Raw genomic sequence first — 21,931 nt, 5'->3', positions numbered from 1 at the left:
ACCCAAAATGAAAATTACTGTGTTAAAAAATTCAAGTTTACAGGGTTTTCGTGTCACTACTACATTAAACTACTGTATATAATGTTAAATATAATGTATAATAATGCAATGGGGGAATATTTGTGGGTCCTGATAATGCCAAATGTCTGATGTTACCAGTAAAAAGTGGCCTACATTATTTTAGATATATCTAGTCAGAGACATCAAGCATATTCGTCTGAAATAATTCTGAATTTTCATCTTCAGAATCATGAATATTGTTATTCTGGTGTCTCTATTGTCCTGTGCATTGGGTTATCAGCACCAAGTCCAAGCCTATTCATTTACACACACAATGTTAAACCAAATCTACCATTTTGATGGAGTATGGCAATAATATGGTATTGTGAGTTCAGGATCGTGACATAAGGGTCTCGTTACACCCCTAATTGTAATAGTTGAGAACAGCTGCATTCAGCAGTAAATGTGAAATGAAGCTCTTGGGGTTTGAACATGGTCACTGGAGACGAGCTGCTCTATTCTGAGACCGTCACAATCACTAAACCTGACAATGCAAATGGATTTACACCTCAAACTCACAGTTTCACTCTTTTACTGGTTCAACACTCTGAACTGGAGCAGTTTCACTTCTGCTGATGGAGCGATGAGACCGTTATGAAGTTTGAGTGGTAGATTATATGACTTGTGTGACTTATATAACGTAATGAGACTCTTCACTGGTAGATCACGTGTGACTGGACTAGAGGAGTAAATGTAGATGTTGATCTGATTCAATACACGATTCATAGGTTTTCGATTATTTTCAAGAAAGATTTCTTTCTATTTCACCTTGATATATTTTGTTATTGAAATTCACAAACTAATTCACAGAGTGCAGATAAGTTTTCAATTTAAGAAGATAAGTTTCAATTTAGATTTCAAAAATAGCAATTGAAGGTGCAAGGCAATTTGTTCCATAGACGAGGAGCAGCAACAGCAAAGGCTCTATCTCCCTTAGATGTTAGACAGGATCGAGGGATATAAAAGAGCCCTTCTGAAGATCTTAAAGATCTAGTGGATGACAGAGGAGCAAGAAGATCTCTAAGATATAATGGAGCATGATCATTAAGAGCTTTAAAAAACAAACAACAGAATTTTAAAAAACAAACAAAACAGAATTTTAAACTGAATCCTAAAATGTATCGGGAGCCAATGAAGCGAAGCTAAAATTGGGGTGACATGATCGTATTTCTTTGTCCCGGTCAACAGCCTTGCAGCATTTTGCACCATCTGGAGTCGAGCAAGCGATGACTGAGGAAGACCCAAATACAATGAATTACAGTAGTCCAAGCATGAGGTAATACAAGCATGAATAACCTTCTCCAAGTCTTGGAATGACAAAAATGATTTAAGTTTGGAAATTAACCGCAATTGATAAAAACTATTCTTTACAACAGAATTAATTTGTTTAGATAAACATAATCCTTAAGTTAATTGATAACCATTCCTTAATGTCCCGGATGCAATCAATCAAGGTCTGAATGGAATCGCCAGCTTTCAACGGCAGATACAGCGGTGTATCATCAGCATAAAAATGGAATAAAACATTGTGCTTCTTAATAATATCCCCCAGCGGACGCATATATAAGTTAAAAAGAAGCAGACCCAGAATAGAGCCCTGAGGTACTCCACTAATAATAGGAGCAGAAGATGAAGAGAACTTGCCTATCTCCACAGAAAAAGACTTGTCTTTAAGATAAGAACTGAACCACCGTAAGGCTGTACCCTTAATACCGAATAAATGCTCTAAACGCATAAGAAGAATATTATGGTCTACAGTATCAGAGGCAGCTGTAAGATCAAGTAAGATCAATACAGCATTTTTACCAGCATCAACTGCACGTAAAATGTAATTGAGCACTTTTAGCAAGACAGACTCTGTGCTTTGATGGGCAGTAAAGCCAGATTGAAAAGGTTGTAATGTTTCAGATCATTTCCTCATTACTTTCAGTCTACAACTCTCTACCCCTGCACCACCACCCCCACCACCAGTCACTTTCAGACGAAACCTGCGCTCACTTTCCCCCTCCCATCTTTCCTCTGCTGTGTCATCCTCTCTTCCCCCACCCTCACAATTCTCATCTCTGGATGTGAATACCGCAACGGACACCTTATGCTCCACTCTAATCTCTTCTCTAGACATTATCTGCCCTCTCTCCTCCAGGCCAGCATGCGCTACTCCCTCTAACCCCTGGTTATCTGAGGTTCTTCGGGAACACCGGACCGAACTCAGGGCAGCGGAGAGGAAATGGCACAAATCAAAAGACGCATCTGACCTGAGTATGTATCAATCTCTCCTCTCCTCCTTTTCTGTTGATGTTCATGCTGCAAAATCTTCATACTTCCACAACAAGATCAACAGCTCCTCCAACACACGATTACTCTTCAAGACATTCAACTCTCTCCTCTGTCCACCTCCACCACCTCCCGCCTCCTCCTTAACTGCTGACGATTTTGCGACCTTCTTCACCAACAAAACAACAGCTATCAGCAGTCAGTTCTCAGCTCCACACACACAGGAACCCAGACCGACCCCTTCCACAGCCAATACCCCTCTGTCCTCCTTTTCTTCGCTAACCGAGGAAGAAGTATCTACACTTCTCCTCTCCAGTCACCCTACCACCTGCCCGCTTGACCCCATCCCCTCACACCTTCTACAAGCCATCTCTCCCACACTTCTACCATCACTCACACACATCATCAACTCATCCCTCCACACTGGCACCTTCCCTACAGCATTCAAGCAGGCTCGGGTTACTCCACTGCTCAAAAAACCAACGCTAAACACATCATTGGTAGAGAATTACAGACCTATCTCTCTCCTACCATTCATTGCGAAGACACTTGAAAGAGCTGTCTTCAACCAACTAACATCCTTCTTGTCTCTAAACAACCAGCTGGATGTCAACCAATCTGGCTTCAAGAAAGGACATTCAACTGAGACTGCATTACTGTCAGTCACAGAAGCCCTACGGATCGCAAAAGCTGCTTCCAAATCTTCAGTCCTCATTCTCCTGGATCTGTCTGCTGCCTTCGACACGGTGAATCATCAGATCCTTCTGTCCACCCTCTCATCACTGGGCATCACAGGAACTTCACTCCACTGGTTTGAGTCCTATCTCACAGGTAGGTCCTTCAAGGTCGCATGGAGAGGTGAGGTATCCAGAGCACATCAGCTGACCACAGGGGTTCCCCAGGGTTCAGTTCTTGGTCCCCTCCTCTTCTCCATCTACACCACATCACTGGGACACATCATACAGGCACACGGTTTTTCCTACCACTGCTATGCTGATGACACACAGCTCTTCCTCTCCTTTCAACCAGATGATCCCACAGTAGCTGCACGGGTCTCAAGCTGTCTGGCGGACATCTCCACATGGATGAAGGAACATCACCTGCAGCTCAACCTGGCAAAGACTGAGCTTCTCGTCCTCCCTGCCAATCCATCTCTACAGCACGACTTCACCATCCAGCTAGAGTCATCATTAATCACCCCATCAAGATCGGTCAGAAATCTTGGAGTAACGTTTGATGACCAGCTGACCTTCACAGATCACATTTCAAAGACAGCTCGATCATGCAGGTTTGCACTGCACAACATCAGGAAGATCAGGCCTTTCCTAACTGAGCATGCAACACAACTTATCGTCCAGGCCCTGGTCATCTCTAGGCTTGACTACTGCAATGCTCTTCTGGCTGGACTTCCAGCATGTGCAACCAAACCCCTACAGATGATCCAGAATGCTGCAGCTCGTCTTGTCTTCAACGAGCCCAAGAGGGCCCACGTCACTCCTCTGTTCATCTCTCTGCACTGGCTACCTCTAGCTGCTCGCATCAAGTTCAAGGCACTGACGCTTGCTTACAGAACTATCACAGGCTCAGCTCCCTCCTACTTTCACTCACTCCTACGAGTCTACATCCCTACCAGACACCTACGATCGGTCAACGAGCGACGTCTCGTGGTTCCATCACAGAAAGCCACAAAATCACTTTCCAGAACATTCTCATTCACAGTTCCATGCTGGTGGAACGCTCTCCCCACCCTCATCCGGAATGCAGAATCCCTGACAACATTCAAAAAACAGCTGAAAACCAATCTCTTCCGTGAGCACTTAACCTTATAGAAAAAAAAAAGAAAAAAAAAAAAAAAAGAAAAAAAAATCCTTTCCCTTTGAAACATCACTTATCAGGCTTATGCTACTCTGAATAATACCTGAACTTCGTATTTTGAGCACTTCCTGCGCTGTTGTTGCTTTTGCCTCTTTATGATGACTCGCTGAATTTAGTCCTAATTTGTAAGTCGCTTTGGATAAAGGCGTCTGCTAAATGACTAAATGTAAAATGTAAATGTAATAACTTTGCTGCATTTAAAAACAAGTTCAATTGAGACAGCACGACTTTTTCTAAAAGTTTTGATAAAAATGATAACTTAATGACAGGCCGATAATTATTCAAGCAACCCTCATCCAGACCTTGTTTCTTAAGCAGAGGCTGAACAACCGCATACTTAAACTATAGCTGGGACTATCCCAGTGTTCAAAGATGAATTAATCAACACTTGGATGCTGGGGCCAATTATAGGAAAAGCTGCTTTTATAATCTCTGATGGAATAACATCAAGTGGGGTGGTAGTTATCTTCATCTTGTTAACCAGCCCACAGAGTTCCATTAAAGAGACATGCTGAAAATTATGAAGGAAAAAGGACTAGCCAGCGAATTCAAAGACAGATTTGGAAGCTGTAAAGTGAAGGATGAACGAATAGCTGTCACTTCATCAGCAAAAAGTTCCCCATGAAATTGGCAACTTGGATTAATTACTGAATTTATCGTAGAAAATAAAATAAATTATGATTCACTTTACAGTATGAGTGTATGATTAAGAAGAAAAAAGAATCATGCTTTATAAAAATACAACTATAACCATGAGAATAGATAAACCAACAATTATCTAAAAAAAAACATCCAAATCAATTCTTATTATTGATATTAAGTTCTTCACTGCTGAGTGTGAAAGTGTGTGAGCAGCTGCAGTTTCAGTTCAGTCACTGTGACTCTGACTGACGGAGGTTTTTGTACGACTCTTTATCACTGTGTGTGAACATCTTTACTGTTGATCCAGTGATAACTCTGACAGTAATAATGTCCAGCATCTTCAGTCTGGACTCCACTGATGGTCAGAGTGAAATCACTGTTAGATCCACTGCCACTGAATCTAGATGGAGTTCCTGACTGGAGGGTGTTTGTTGCATAAATCAGGAGTTTAGGAGCTTCTCCAGGTTTCTGTAAGTACCAGCTGAATAAGTACACACTCCCAGTAAAGTACACATCTCTGCTGGTTTTACATTTGATATTCACAGTTCCTCCTGGTTGTTCTGCTGTTATTGAAGGACTCTGAGTGACGGTGATCTGTCCTCTACACTCTGAAACACAACAAGAAGAAAATCAGCAGAATAAATGAAAGATCTTTGCTAAAACAAGTAAATGTAAAGTAGTAAATGCAGTGAAAGTGAGTGTCACCGTTGAGGAGCAGCAGCAGAGAGCAGAAGATCAGTGTGTGTGTCCTCATCTTTACTGGGAATGAGTGAAACTGAAGGACAGAGATGTTGGATGAACAGTCTGACTGACAGACACTGATATTGAGCTTCAGTCTCAGGGGTGGGACACAAATTCAAAGCCGTTTCCTCTCAAATGTGTCTCAGTCACTGACAGAAGAGCAGAAATGAGGAATATGACAATGTTAAGAAGTTCATTTTCCCTCATCAAACACTCAATAATAGTTTGTTTCTCTGTGATTCACTCTCAGCAGAAAACTGGATGTCGGCAGTAAATCATCAAATCAGTTTAAAAATAATTATTATTAATTATTATTATTATTATTATTATTATTAATCTAAGGTGGAAACAGGCTTGAATATTTTTTTCTGATCTGTCGTCTGCTCTGCTTTGTGTGTTTCATACACAACTGTATTTTCAGTTTTATCATTCAGTCATAATTTTATTACAATTCAATCAACATAGTTTGAAATAAAAGAATAACTTCATGTGTTTGAGTCCATTTGTGTTGTTTTCATTTCAGGTCTTTCATTGGATCAGGGCTTTTGCTCACATATTAATAAACTTCAGCGAAGCATTAAAACACCTGCAGATTCATGATGAACCTCACAGAGATTATGATAGATTGAAGATAAACATGCATGACAGACTCATATCACTCATCTATCATTGTGTTTTATGTTTAATAGTTATTTAAAGTGTTTCAGTATTATAGAAGCATCAAACTCTGAGGATGATGAACATCTGCTCTATTCTGAGAGAAACACAATCACTCCTGATGATGAAATATGAGTTTAACTCGCTCACTTTCACTGTGACTGAAACCAGACAGTTTTTGACTAATATGAGGTTTGTTCATATTCATTAGTTTACACTGTTTATACTTGTGAACAAGTTTTCAACAAAAATTCAGTTAAAAGTGTAGATTAAATCAGTTAAAACTTAATATCAGTAAGTTAAATAACACACAAAATACATCCAATAAATACATGTGTAATAACTCCATAAATAAATGCATTTATATTTTGAATTTATAGACTTATCCATAAATAACTGCATTAAAAATAAATAAATAAATAAATTAATAAATAAATAAATTAATTAATAAACAAAGTAATAATTCCAGCGCTCAAAAGGAGGGAGAGGCTTAGATATGTATCCGGCTTATTGATCAGTGCAGAAATACACTGAAACCTGTGTTTTCATAATTTAAGTACATTAAAATAATATGGTAAGAAATACCAGTTTGCAATATCATGACGCTGTTCATCACTCAAACTAACAAATCAATGCATCTTCATCTAAAATATCAACGCGTTGTGCAGCATATTGCTGTAAAACCCACTGAGGAAAACCTTATGGCAATATGCAGAATTATCTTATTAATGATCAACTAAATGCTGTGAGAATATGAGCTAATGTCTATAGATCTTCATACATGTGAATAAGGTTGTTCTGAAGGGAATGAGCCAGTAGAGGTCAGTGATTATCTTCATTATCTGTCAGTGATCCTCTTCTTTGAGCGGATGAACTGCTGGATCATCAGGATGAGAGTCGAGGTCTAAGAGCAGCGCTGGCCTTCACTGGTGTGTGTTCATACAGGACTGTGTGTGTTTATACAGTGTAAGATGATACTGTACTGACTGACTGATAAGGAGCAGAACCTGCCTGTAGTTTATAAAGCAGCTGATCAGTGTGTGATGTTCTTATACTTGTAATTTGTCAGTATTGTTGTTTCTTACAGTATAACCACATCTTGATCCTCATGTTGAGTCTCAAATAAAAGCAACTAATGGAACTTTGTGCTTTTTAATCGATGTCCCACAGTGATTATATTCACTCATGAAACTTTATTAAAAGGCTTCAGATGCAGTCGACAGGTAACTTGCTCTTGACTGTATTTGACAGATCCAATATGGCGAACGGCTGATATAGATCTCAGTCATATCACTGATCTAGAAGAGCACAAAATCTCAAAGCTGTGCAGAGATCAGTCAGTCAGTCAGTTTCCACCATATTTTTATTCTCCCTAAAGATATGAATATGAGGACATTTAAAACAAATACCACTGAGACTCTGGCACCCTTATGAAAAGAAAATATATTTCCCATATATGAATGATCAAGATATTAAATGGTTTAACAGTAAATTTGAAAATATACAGAATAATATATTGTATTAATATATAACAATATATTTAATAATACATAATGAATTGCCACATTTTATATATTGATATGTAATATGTAATATACCATAATGTATGTAATTTTATATTCAGAAATACTGAACTAGAAATCTGTTGTAACTCATTCCGTGAATGTGTGTGTGTGTGTGTGTGTGTGTGTGTGTGTGTGTGTGTGTGTGTGTGTGTGTGTATGTGTGTGTGTGTGTGTGTGTGTGTGTGTGTGAACATACATTTGCATTTGTATGGGAACATGTATGTTCAACAATATATGTACACAATAATTAATAATATTTTATATTTATTTATACATAACCATGGTCAACGCATATATTGCAGTATACTGAAAAATATAAGCACTAGTTTCTCATATATGGAAATGTATTATGTAATATATCGCATTATATTTTGCAGTATATTCCCATGTATTTTTGTTCTGTAAGGGCAGGGACACTGGTGGACTTTGTCTAGTTGTTTCTCTCAACATATGCTTTTATTTCTGACCTCTATAATCTAATAAAGAGTTTAATTTAGATGGTTTTATTTCAGATGCAAGTGTGACGATGTTATTTCAGATCCTCCTTTGAGCAGCTGCAGTTTCAGTTCAGTCACTGTGACTCTGACTGACGGAGGTTTTTGTACGACTCTTTATCACTGTGTGAATGTAAGATCACCCTCACATTTATTTTCAGAATTTGTTCTGCAATGGAAACTCTGACAGTAATAATGTCCAGCATCTTCAGTCTGGACTCCACTGATGGTCAGAGTGAAATCACTGTTATATCCACTGCCACTGAATCTAGATGGAGTTCCTGTGTAGAGTTCCTTTGCATAACGAATCAGGAGTTTAGGAGCTTCTCCAGGTTTCTGTGAGTACCAGAATAAAGCTTCATCCCCATCACTGTATCTCCTCACATCTCTGCTGGTTTTACATTTGATATTCACAGTTCCTCCTGGTTGTTCTGCTGTTATTGAGGGACTCTGAGTGACGGTGATCTGTCCTCTACACTCTGAAACACAACAAGAAGAAAATACACTCAAACTTTGACAATATACTTGAAGAAATGAATTAATATCAAACTTGTGCTCCACAAACCTTGAGCAAACGCTGTGAGAGTCCAGATGAAGATGATGATGAAGGTCATGTTGATGAAGATTGTTGTGTGTGTCAGTGATGAAGTGTTAAACTCACAGCACTATAAACACTCTCACACACTGAAGATCTGATCAATATGCAAACACACTCCACATCATTTACCTGAAGACAGTCACTCATTAACAGACACAAAACACAATCACTGAAGTGAGAACAGAGTAAAAAAAAAAAATATATATATATTTCATAACATTTCATCTTCTACAATAGCCAAAATGTAAAAAAATTATATCATTCAGTTCTGAATAAATCTACAGGGCAAACTTTAGTATATTAACATGAATATCTGCTGTGAGAATATTTTTACTGTAGTTGGATTGAAACGTCGCCCCAAATTTTACTCCAAATCCATGTGTGTTCCTGCAGTTTATGAACAGACATGAGGATCATCACACACACGAGTCTCTGTCAGTCACTGAATAACTGAGTTTGATTGTGAGTCGTGTCTGTCACGTATAGCGAAGGTTGAGGATCCAAATGCAGTTTTATTGAACAGAGGATAATCCAAAGACGTAATCCAGAAAACAGGCAAGAGGTCAAAAACACAGAGTAATCAGTCCAAACAATAGCAGGGTCACTCACGGGCAAAAAGGAAAATCCAAGGACAGGAAGAGATCAAAACCAAGAACACGGGAATGACAGACAGAACGCTCAGAATTGCAGTACAAACACTAAACAAGTCTTGGCAGGGAATGAATGTGAAGCTGCAACGCTATCTCACGACCAATTCGTACGAATTCGTACGAATGATAAAAAGTTGGCTAATTCGTACTAATTCGTACGACCTCACTCGTACGAATTTGTACGATTTGTCTAAACCCACGTGATGGGTAGGTTTAGGGGCGGGGTCAGGGGTAGGTCATTCGTATGAATTCATACGAATTGGCCAATTCGTCAAATATGTACGATTTTGCAAAAATCGTACTAATTCGTACGAGTCAGGTCGTATGAATTCGTACGAATAAGCCACTTTGTAGAATTTGTACGTTTTCCCGTGAGATCGGGCTGGAAAACCAAGCTATTATAGAGTGAGTTAAACAAGGTAATGACACGGGTGAATGTGAGTGTGGATGATAGTCTGAACTAAGGATTATGGGGAACGGAGTGTGTGGATGTGTGGTGTTGTCCGGGGTGGAGCGCCCTCTGATGGTCATCCTGGACACTCTCACTGATGACCAGTACAGTCACACATCATAGAAACATCTTCACTTTTATTAATGTTTATAAAATAAATTTAAATAAATATGGTGACATGCATGTGCTCTTTTTGATGGAGGACAGGACCTGTTGGGTAATCTGGTCTTTAATTTTTTTATAAAATTTTATATAATTGCTAATTCCTCCACATAGATATTAATATAAATTATTATCATCAGCTCTGAAGTTGAGGGATGTGTTTATATGATGCTGTTAATATCTGCATTATGAGGGTTGAACTTAATAAATCAATTGACTTATTAAACTGCTCAACATGCTTCAGTTTAGAATGAAGAATATATTAAATCATAAATGCAGAAAATAAAAAATTAAGATATTAAGTAATATATATATATATATTATATATTACGTAAATACAAATATTAAGATATTTTTGATGAAATCTGAGAGCTGTCTCACTCCTTCATAGGCTTCTAGGTAATTTCATCTGCCGGCCCAGAAAAGTTAGTAAAGACATCGTTAAAATAGTCCAAGTGACTCCAGTGGATCAACCTGAAGTTTATCAAGCGACGAGAATACTTGGAATTAAAATAGTCACTTCACTTGGAATTAAATGTTAGGATGGTCAAATGAAACAACCATGGAGTATTATGAAAATTAAGATCTATTATTAATAAAAGGGGGCAACTAGGGCAAACTGAAATCACTCAGATCTCAAATGTGTCACTGATCTATAAGAGCACAAAATCTCTTTCTGAACTCTATAATTATTAAGAGTGTCAGATTAATTTAGATGGTTTTATTTCAGATGCAAGTGTGACGATGTTATTTCAGATCCTCCTTTGAGCAGCTGCAGTTTCAGTTCAGTCACTGTGACTCTGACTGACGGAGGTTTTTGTACGACTCTTTATCACTGTGTGAATGTATAATCACCCACACAAGAGCCATAAGAATTTGTTCTGCAATGATAACTCTGACAGTAATAATGTCCAGCATCTTCAGTCTGGACTCCACTGATGGTCAGAGTGAAATCACTTTTAGATCCACTGCCACTGAATCTAGATGGAGTTCCTGACTGACGGCGATTGGTCCAATAAATCAGGAGTTTAGGAGCTTCTCCAGGTTTCTGTAAGTACCAGGCTAAGAGATCATCAGAACCATCATTGTACACATCTCTGCTGGTTTTACATTTGATATTCACAGTTCCTCCTGGTTGTTCTGCTGTTATTGAGGGACTCTGAGTGACGGTGATCTGTCCTCTACACTCTGAAACACAACAAGAAGAAAATACACTCAAAACTTTGACAATATACTTGAAGAAATGAATTAATATCAAACTTGTGCTCCACAAACCTTGAGCAAACGCTGTGAGAGTCCAGATGAAGATGATGATGAAGGTCATGTTGATGAAGATTGTTGTGTTTGTCAGTGATGAAGTGTTATACTCACAGCACTATAAACACTCTCACACACTGAAGATCTGATCAATATGCAAACACACTCCACATCATTTCCCTGAAGACAGTCTCTCATTAACAGACACAAAACAGAAAACACAATCACTGAAGTGAGAACAGAGTAAAAAAATAAAGTTTTTCATAATATTTGATCTTCTACAATAGCCAAGATGTTAAAAATGATATGATTCAATTCAGTTCTGAATACATCTACAAGATCAACTTCAGTATATGAACCTGAATATCTGCTGTGAGAATATTTTTACTGTAGTTGGAGTGAAACGTCGCTGTTAATCCCTAAATTATACACCAAATCCATGTGTGTTCCTGCAGTTTATGAACAGACATGAGGATCATCACACACTTTGTTTAATGGGTCCTTCATCCAGACTTCCTCCTGTTCCTCGATGAGGTGTGAACTCACTGTGTCTATAACTCTAGTCAATGCAAACTCCTGTTGTAAGTTGATTCTCCACATTGAGGATGTTTTGTCTTGGTCTGAGGAGGAAAATGCCTCAAGAGTTTCGGGTGATTCTGTAGCCAAGATCGGCCCGTGATGCTGAACGTCCTCAAGACACTCGGCATCATGTATTTTTCTAATGTCAGGTTTATGCATCTTTTACTCTTTATCGCTGAGCATTTGATGTTTTGTATTGATTATCTTTTAATTGATTATGTAATTGACATGACACATTTACCTGAATAATAATCAGTTGTTACATTTGGATTTATTCTGATTTACTCTGAAATGATTAACTCTGGTAGATTACATTAAGTCCTTAACACCACAACTCTACACTCAGGTTAGTAACGGACTGGCATTCAGCCGAGGAGGAGCAGAGGAGCTCGCCGACTGAAGTTTCAGAGATCCGACTAACACATCGTAGTCAATATAGACTAATCTAAACAGGGTGAGCATTATTCTAACAAAGTGTACGTGTGAAAACATGGAATAATTATACAAAGTTACCATTAGAAGTAGTTAAGTTAGTCAGCTTAGTTCTATGGTAATGGTCGTGGCCTCTGGTTAGATATAATCTTATGTTAATAAAGTGTGTTCAGATCTATGGGGACTAAATAACTGATTAAACTGATCAAGCACAGATTTAAGATGCTGGTGATTCAGTTTAGAAAGAAGAATATATGAAATCATAAATGCAGAAAATCCAAATATGAATTTTGAAAAATCACAATCAAAAAGGTGAAAAACTGATGAAGCTCCAGAAAATGATGTTCAATAAGATCATATTGAGTCGTTTCTTCACTGTTGAGTGTGAAAGTGTTTGAGCAGCTGCAGTTTCAGTTCAGTCACTGTGACTCTGACTGACGGAGGTTTTTGTACGACTCTTTATCACTGTGTGAACACACCTTTACTGTTGATCCAGTGGCGACTCTGACAGTAATAATGTCCAGCATCTTCAGTCTGGACTCCACTGATGGTCAGAGTGAAATCTCTTTTAGATCCACTGCCACTGAATCTAGATGAAGTTCCTGACTGACGGCCGCTTGCTGAATGAATCAGGAGTTTAGGAGCTTCTCCAGGTTTCTGTGAGTACCAGGACACACAGGGTCTCGGGCTGCAGTATGTATCAACACTGAGTTTACAGCTCATCTCTACAGTTTCTCCTGGTTTGGCAGGTTTCACAGGAGTCTGAGTCACTATGAACTGAGATCTACAGCCTGAAACACAATTCATTTATCAGTCCATAAAGTTTTTTTATTTATTAGTCAATTTAAAGCTGTGTTAAAAAAATATTATTTAAATGATTTATTTAGAATATAAACTGTTCACCTTGTAGTATAAAGCAGTATAACAGAGTCCAGATGAAGATGATGATGAAGGTCATGTTGATGAAGATTGTTGTGTGTGTCAGTGATGAAGTGTTAAACTCACAGCACTATAAACACTCTCACACACTGAAGATCTGATCAATATGCAAACACAATCCACATCATTTCCCTGAAGACAGAAGAAACACTGTTTTGTCTTTTAGTGTCTTTGCTAATAAACTTCTGTGGATCATTTTCAGAAACAGAAACTCATGATTTACTTCATGTTATTTTGGGTCGATCTTCTCGCTCTAAACACTGTTTTAATGATCAGTTTCATTCAGACTTTGATGCTGAGAGAATTTAATACCTGTGCTGCAGATTTATATCATCCATGATACTGTATAACAGGTCAAAGGTCATCCAATAGAGAATGGCCATCTAAATCTGGCTGTAGAGTTCATTATAAAGCAGGACAATTAGCATAGTTTAAAGTAACATGTATTTTGTAAATGTGATGAATATATATTGTGGCTCTTTTTCGATGAAACAGGGTTGATGTTGAGAAGATCTGCTGTTGAGTCTCATATCAGTGTGTGTGTGTGTGTGTGTGTGTGTGTGTGTGTCTGTGTGTGTGTGTGTGTGTGTGTGTGTGTGTGTGTGTGTGTGTGTGTTCGTTTGAGTGTGACTGAGGTTTTTGTACGACTCTTTCACTAGAATGAAACACTGTGGTTCACTTTCGGTGGAGGAACTGAATTGACGATCAGAAGCTGTAAGTCTTTCTTAAATTATCGAATAAAAACGTATGATGTGTGTGTTTTTAGAAGGAGTTTTAAGGTTATTTAACAGCATTTGGCAACAATATTCTTAATTTATTACAAAAATACATGATTGAAATGCTTTATTTGCTTTACTTTACTTCAACTCTTATTTATTGTCACATATTTTACTGACTGATTGCACGCATTCATGCATTTAAATGTAATTTTGTCTGCTATATTATGAATGTCATATTTGGTGATATTCTATGTTTATTACATTTCAATCCATAGTTCACATTCATAATGTTTTACATTCAGCAGTAAATGTGAAATGAAGCTCTTGGGGTTTGAACATGGTCACTGGAGACGAGCTGCTCTATTCTGAGACCGTCACAATCACTAAACCTGACAATGCAAATTAGATTTTCACCTCAAACTCCCAGTTTCACTCTTTTACTGGTTCAACGCTTTGAACTGGAGCAGTTTCACTTCTGCTGATGGAGGGATGAGACAGTTTTGAAGTTTGAGTGATAGATTTATATGACTTGTATGACTTATATAACGTAATGAGACTCTTCACTGGTAGATCATGTGTGACTGGACTAGAGGTGTAAATCTTTGGGTAGATGGTGATCTGATTCAATTCACGATTCATAGATTTCCTTCTAATTCACAATGCATTTTGAATTGAAATTCACAAACTAATTCACAGAGTGCAATGCGCCTATAAAATACCTAGGAAATGTATTCCGTATTTAAAAATTTCAGTAAACTATCCACATATTAAAATAATAGCTGATACATTCAAAGTCTCATATGCAAATAACAGAAAATCATCTGTTTCCTAAAACCCCTTAAATGTCGTCTCGCCCAAATAAACAATGATTTCAGTAAAACTGCAGTATTTTATCTTGTAAAAATAACAGTGAAGTTTCCACACAATGAAGCGCTTTATTTCAGTGTCGAGCAATAACATCTTTATGAATGTTTTAAGTGTGTTTGACTCGAGACTGAAGTTTTGTTGTGAGAGATCTGTCTTCTGCTCATGTGAGACTCAGACGCATCGCTGGATTCATAATTAATGCATCCAGAAAACAGTGAATGGTTACAGACAGACTGATTGTGGGACGGTGGAGCGTCTGATCATGTTAAATAAGGTTTCTCTCTTTCACTGAATCAGTTCATCTGTGACTCTTGTACATGATGATCTAAACAGCGGCTTTATGGAAGATGATTAATAATCTATTCAAGCAACAACATGTTTATGATTCACTTTACAGTACGAGTGTATGATTAGGAAGGACAAATAATCATGCTTTATAAAAATACATAAACAACCATATGAGAATAGATAAACCATCAATTATATAAAAAAAATATGATCAAAATAATTTCTTATTATCTTCAGTAATATTAATAAAGTGCAGCAAAATTGATATTAAGTTTATATTTGTGTTTCTGTTGAGTGTGTGAGTGCGAGAAAGTGTGTGTGAAAGTATTTGAGCAGCTGCAGTTTCAGTTCAGTCACTGTGACTCTGACTGACGGAGGTTTTTGTACGACTCTTTATCACTGTGTGATCACATAACCACTGTTTGTGCTGAATACATTCTGACAGTAATAATGTCCAGCATCTTCAGTCTGGACTCCACTGATGGTCAGAGTGAAATCTCTCCCAGATGATTTACTGCCACTGAATCTAGATGGAGTTCCTGACTGGAGGCGGTTTGTATAATAAATCAGGAGTTTTGGAGCTTCTCCAGGTTTCTGTAAGTACCAGCTAAGAGCGGGTTGTCCACCACTAGTACAGCAGGAATCTCTGTTAAATATACAGTTTACAGTGACTGATTGTCCAGTTTGAGAGAGCCGCTCTGAGGGAGTTTGAGTCACTGTCTCCTGCCCAACAGATTCTGACAAGAGAGAAAGATTAGAAATCACAAACACTTTCACAACTATTTTTTCACAACACACATAAAGATAACGAGTGAATAACGTTTGTAATCTTGACTGACACAAACCTCGACATAACACTGCCAGCGTCCAGATCAATATGGTGATGAAAGTCATTTTTGTAGGTTGAAGGTTCAGTTCTAGTGAAAAACAGTTGTTGATCATGTTTGATGTTTGACAGAGTTATAAACACATGCAGAGCACTGAAGCGTGTGTCGCTCATGTAAAACACACTCTATGCAAACGCTTCAGGAGTCACAGATTTAAGTTTAATGTGGCGTTTCATTGAGACTTCACAAAACATTTCACGAGTTCACATGTTAATATGATCCTTTACTGATATAAAGCAACATCAGACGAGCAAGAGCGCTGTTTATTCCGAATATCAGACCAGCATGACGATAGCGAGTGCGATATTGCTTTTATACAACAGCTTAATGAACAAGAATCCATTATTGAGTATTTTACATTTTTGTCATTTATATTGCCAGTTACTTTGTCTGTTTCTGTTCGGCCAACATTTCCAAACGAAGCCACAGTAGAATAAAACACAGAGAGACTCTGGGAAACACAATAGTTCCTGAATGAATCAGTGTTTTAGATCGGATGATAAAGTTAATGGCTGCATCTGAAATAATACTTCACTACTATATAGAGGCGAAAAACAGTCTGAAAAGAGTAGGCAAAAAGGTGATTTATTTTAAAGAAATTGCCGAATTACACTTTTAAATGTATTGTGAAAAAGTATTCACTATTTTTAAAAGTGTTGGGTTTCAACATACTCAAATTTCTAATGATACAAATGTAAAAATAAAACAAAACTTTAAAGTGGTTCAAATGTTGACTTATATCTTTATATATAGTTTATATAGATTATATATAGTTTATACTCTATTATATAGAGAAATGGATTATTATGGTAAACATATTTAGACAGTTTGTGAACCCTGCTTTGTTTTCAGGCAGTTTTATATAACTTTCAAAAAAGTTTAGTACAAACGCTACTGTCACTCATCAACGGCAGCTGTCACTGTTGCTAGGCGACAAGAACAATCCTCTATAGAGACCGTCCCATTCCACACTCGGTCCGCCCTTCACGGCCTTCGAAGGATCCAGACTCTGAATCGGGACGCATCCATTTACTCTCTCAAGTAGAGATTCCCTCGACTAAGGATTTTTCAAGTCGACTAGTAGTCGTTCATTTCATTCGCCGATTAATCGCACGTGTCTTTTAATAAGCCATATAAATCATATTAATGAGCCTTTAATTGTCGATATATAATATATCGCCTAATCAGCTCTCAAGCGCACACATAAAGCTTGCCACAGCGCACCGGCAAAAGTAATGATTATGAATGTGTCCTGAAAAAACTGCAATGAGAATGTCTAAACATTTGAATAGTTTATTGATAATGTTTTCTGTGTTGTCGGCTGCAGAGATTAAGTCGACGATGCTCGTGATCTCCAGTGCGGATTTCATACGGATTACATATTCTGAGAATATTTGTTTTCCACTGGAATTGGTCGACAATCGCTTGACATTTCAAGCTTTCTATAGATATATTTCTCATGATTGTGAGGCAAGTATACACTGAGTTTTAGTTATTTTTTTTTTACATGCTGCAGTTCACAGAGAACGAGACGGCAGAAAATACTTCCTGTTTGTTTTCTTCAATTTTCTTGTTATGAGTTTACACAAATAAAAGTAGACAATTTAGTTTTGAATGATGTGTTACTCTTATCTGATTGACAAAATATGATGAAGTATTTGAAGTTGTTTCAGCTGTTATCAGGAAACAATGCAAGTAATTGTGCCGGCGCCTCATGTCGTGCAGTAAAGCGCTATACTTCAGCTTCACTCCACACACACACTTGGAGATGCGCCTAATAATAGCACACATTTATCTAGGTTAACGTTAGAGCGAGCAGCCGTGTACAATTGCTACTACTGACATGTTTCAAATGATATGAAATATTTAAGGTCGATGGAAGAAAGGATTGGGTTTCCTGCCTGACATACTGTAATTACCAGAAACAACCGCCGTTAACAATCTGTCCCTCACAGGGTTTTTACTGCGACTAACCGGCGAATACAATTTTTGGTCGACTAAGCCTCTTCTAGTCGACTAAAGAGTAGTTGAATATGAAGGAGCAGCTCTACACTCAAATCAGTCTCTTGTCGCGTAACGATGAAACTTGCAGAAAGAGTCTCTGTAAAATCCAGCACTAAAGCTGCAGGTTAAACACATCTGTGTGTGATGATGGAGGATCTGCTTCTGTCACGAGACTCCACTCCAGCTCTGAGTATCGCTCCACTTATTCACTGAATTACAGTAATCTTCAATTACCTACAATAACCATCTCATAGTTTTGTGAATATGTTTTCAAAAAAAAAAAAATCAGGTAAAAGCACAAATAAAAATTCGTATCTCTTTCTTATCAGAGGCGTCTGATTGGTGCAGAGGAGGGAGAGGCGTGTCTAAACTGAACTGTTAATCAAGGTTATAATTAAAACCGCAAGCTAATATGAAACTCTTACTGTCTGCAGAATACAGTGAATAGTAAACAAATTACATGTTAGGATGGTCAAATGAAATAATCATGGAATATTATGAAAATTAAGATCTATTATTGATAAAAGGCGGCAACTAGAGCAAACTGAAATCACTCAGATCTCAAATGTGTCACTGATCTATAAGAGCACAAAATCTCTTTCTGAACTCTATAATTATTAAGAGTGTCAGATTAATTTAGATGGTTTTATTTCAGATGCAAGTGTGACGATGTTATTTCAGATCCTCCTTTGAGCAGCTGCAGTTTCAGTTCAGTCACTGTGACTCTGACTGACGGAGGTTTTTGTACGACTCTTTATCACTGTGTGAATGTAAGATCACCCAAACAATTATTATCAGAATTTGTTCTGCAATAGTAACTCTGACAGTAATAATGTCCAGCATCTTCAGTCTGGACTCCACTGATGGTCAGAGTGAAATCACTGTTAGATCCACTGCCACTGAATCTAGATGGAGTTCCTGACTGGAGGGTTTTTACATAATAAATCAGGAGTTTAGGAGTTTCTCCAGGTTTCTGTAAGTACCAGGCTAAACCTTCATTCCCACTACTCCATCTCCTCACATCTCTGCTGGTTTTACATTTGATATTCACAGTTCCTCCTCCTTGTTCTGCTGTTATTGAGGGACTCTGAGTGACGGTGATCTGTCCTCTACACTCTGAAACACAACAAGAAGAAAATACACTCAAAACTTTGACAATATACTTGAAGAAATGAAATAATATCAAACTTGTGCTCCACAAACCTTGAGCAAACGCTGTGAGAGTCCAGATGAAGATGATGATGAAGGTCATGTTGATGAAGATTGTTGTGTGTGTCAGTGATGAAGTGTTAAACTCACAGCACTATAAACACTCTCACACACTGAAGATCTGATCAATATGCAAACACACTCCACATCATTTACCTGAAGACAGTCACTCATTAACAGACACAAAACACAATCACTGAAGTGAAAAAAATCTGTCTTTTTCATAATATAATGACCTTCTACAAAATGTTCAAATGATATCATTCAATTTAATTCTCAATACATCTATAATACCAACTTTAGTATATTAACCTGAATATCTGCTGTGAGACTTTGAGAATATTTTTACTGTAGTTGGAGTGAAACGTCGCTGTTAATCCCCAAATTTTACACCAAATCCATGTGTGTTCCTGCAGTTTCTGAACAGACATGAGGATCATCACACACACGAGTCTCTGTCAGTCACTGAATAACTGAGTTTGATTGAGAGTCACACATGATATAAACATGTTGACTTTAATAAATTCAGTTAGTAATTCAGTGATGATGAGCTTCATAAAGCAGGGGAAGTCAGTGAGTTTCTGCAGAGAGTTGATGTGTTTGTTGTTGATCTGAAGTTCAGTTAGTGAAGCGTTCAGGAGGTTTTTCTTCTGATGATCTATTAGTTTATTTCACTGGTTCACTTTCAGCAGCGGCACCAAACTGATGATGATATACTTAAAACTAAAACTATATACAGTCAAACCAAAATGTATTCAGACCTTCAACATTTCTCACATTATCAGTTTATCCGCTATAGTTTAGAAAATGGTAATAAAATATGACAAATATTAAACTGTGTCAGAACAAATTCATCTTGATAATGTCAGATAACTTTGAGCAAAACATGTTCAGGTCAAAGTGTCTGAATCATTTTTGGTCCCAAATTTTTTATAAAATTTATCATTTCCACTTTATGAAGAATTATTGGGTATAATATGACACAGTTTACTTTATTTTGCTATCCTCACTTACATAAATGAACTATAGTGTCCTGCACATTCTATTAAAAATATATATAAAAATGATATATCTGGTGTCTGAATAATGTTTGGTTTGACTGTAGAAAAGACGCACTCTCAGTTTGTTCAGTTTCTTCTTGAGTGTAATTCGAGACATTGAATGTTTGTCAGTTAACACTGTAAAGATGGTTATGGTCTTAATAGTATTTCTCTTAATGATCAGCTCTGTCTGATACTTCAGGAGTAAAAAGGTTTATATTTGTAGAAATGAAGTATAAAGTTATAATAGATGGAGTGATGTGTGGAGACAGCGAGCTTCAGTTCCCAACACCAGTGCTTTAACAACGGCCGAAAACAACTCAATGTCAAACACTAGTTTTATTCTACAAATGTGGAGGATTTCAAGACTTCAAGAGGGAGCAAGGCCAAAACAACACACACAAACCCTCAGACTATTAGGGAGAAACTAACTAAGCTACAAAAATAAAGAAAAGTACAATAAAAATACACTAACTCTCTAACGCTTAAACTGGAGAAAACCAGATATAAAGGAAATGGCTCGACTCCACATCAGCTTCAGTCGCTCTTCTGCACCGCTTTATGCCTTTCATTCTAGACTGTGTGTGTGTGTGTGTGTGTGTGTGTGTGTGTGTGTGTGTGTGTGTGTGTGTGTGTGCGTGCGTGTGTGTGCGTGCGTGCGTGCGTGCGTGTGTGTGTGTGCGTGCGTGCGTGTGTGTGAAAGTGTTTGAGCAGCTGCAGTTTCAGTTCAGTCACTGTGACTCTGACTGACGGAGGTTTTTGTACGACTCTTTATCACTGTGTGAACACATTTTTACCGTCGATGACATGTATACTCTTACAGTAATAATGTCCAGCATCTTCAGTCTGGACTCCACTGATTGTCAGAGTGAAATCACTGTTAGATCCACTGCCACTGAATCTAGATGGAGTTCCTGACTGGAGGACATTTGCTTGATAAATCAGGAGTTTAGGAGCTTCTCCAGATTTCTGTAAGTACCAGAACATACAGGGTCTCGAGCTGCAGGTTGCTACATTACTACTGAGTTTACAGCTCATCTCTACAGTTTCTCCTGGTTTGGCAGGTTTCACTGAAGGAGTCTGAGTCACTGTGATCTGAGATCTACAGCCTGAAAAACAATTAATTTATCAGTCCATAAAGTTTATTAGTCAATTTAAAACAAATCATATTATTTAAATGATTTATTTAGAATATAAACTGTTCACCTTGTAGTATAAAGCAGTATAACAGAGTCCAGATGAAGATGATGATGAAGGTCATGTTGATGAAGATTGTTGTGTGTGTCAGTGATGAAGTGTTAAACTCACAGCACTATAAACACTCTCACACACTGAAGATCTGATCAATATGCAAACACACTCCACATCATTTCCCTGAAGACAGAAGAAACACTGTTTTGTCTTTTAGTGTCTTTGCTAATAAACTTCTGTGGATCATTTTCAGAAACAGAAACTCATGATTTACTTCATGTTATTTTGGGTCGATCTTCTCGCTCTAAACACTGTTTTAATGATCAGTTTCATTCAGACTTTGATGCTGA

The 21,931-nt window shown here is 37.7% G+C and overlaps 1 protein-coding gene, 1 long non-coding RNA gene and 2 gene segments (V, D, J or C); 1 reads left to right on the top strand and 3 right to left on the bottom strand.

Moving 5' to 3' along the window:
* LOC309509298 (H-2 class I histocompatibility antigen, Q10 alpha chain-like) overlaps positions 1–21,931 on the top strand; it is a 211,420-nt gene that overhangs the window by 79,262 nt on the left and 110,227 nt on the right. The gene's annotated exons all lie outside the window — the stretch shown is intronic.
* On the bottom strand, positions 1,157–5,843 carry LOC309509335. The gene is made up of 3 exons (XR_014209859.1): positions 5,557–5,843; positions 4,415–5,459; positions 1,157–1,976 (listed from the first exon to the last, which is right to left on the bottom strand). It is a non-coding gene; the product is annotated as an uncharacterized lncRNA (long non-coding RNA).
* On the bottom strand, positions 8,409–9,098 carry LOC309509308 (putative non-functional immunoglobulin kappa variable 6D-41). The segment is given in 2 exons: positions 8,874–9,098; positions 8,409–8,787 (listed from the first exon to the last, which is right to left on the bottom strand).
* On the bottom strand, positions 10,987–11,606 carry LOC309509312 (immunoglobulin kappa variable 4-1-like). The segment is given in 2 exons: positions 11,445–11,606; positions 10,987–11,357 (listed from the first exon to the last, which is right to left on the bottom strand).

This window comes from Leuciscus leuciscus (assembly GCF_965113295.1).
Source record: "Leuciscus leuciscus genome assembly, chromosome: 11".
NCBI classification, from domain to species: Eukaryota; Metazoa; Chordata; class Actinopteri; order Cypriniformes; family Leuciscidae; genus Leuciscus; species Leuciscus leuciscus.
The sequence above is the reverse complement of the archived record's forward strand: the minus strand, read 5'-3'. Positions and strand labels throughout refer to the sequence as shown.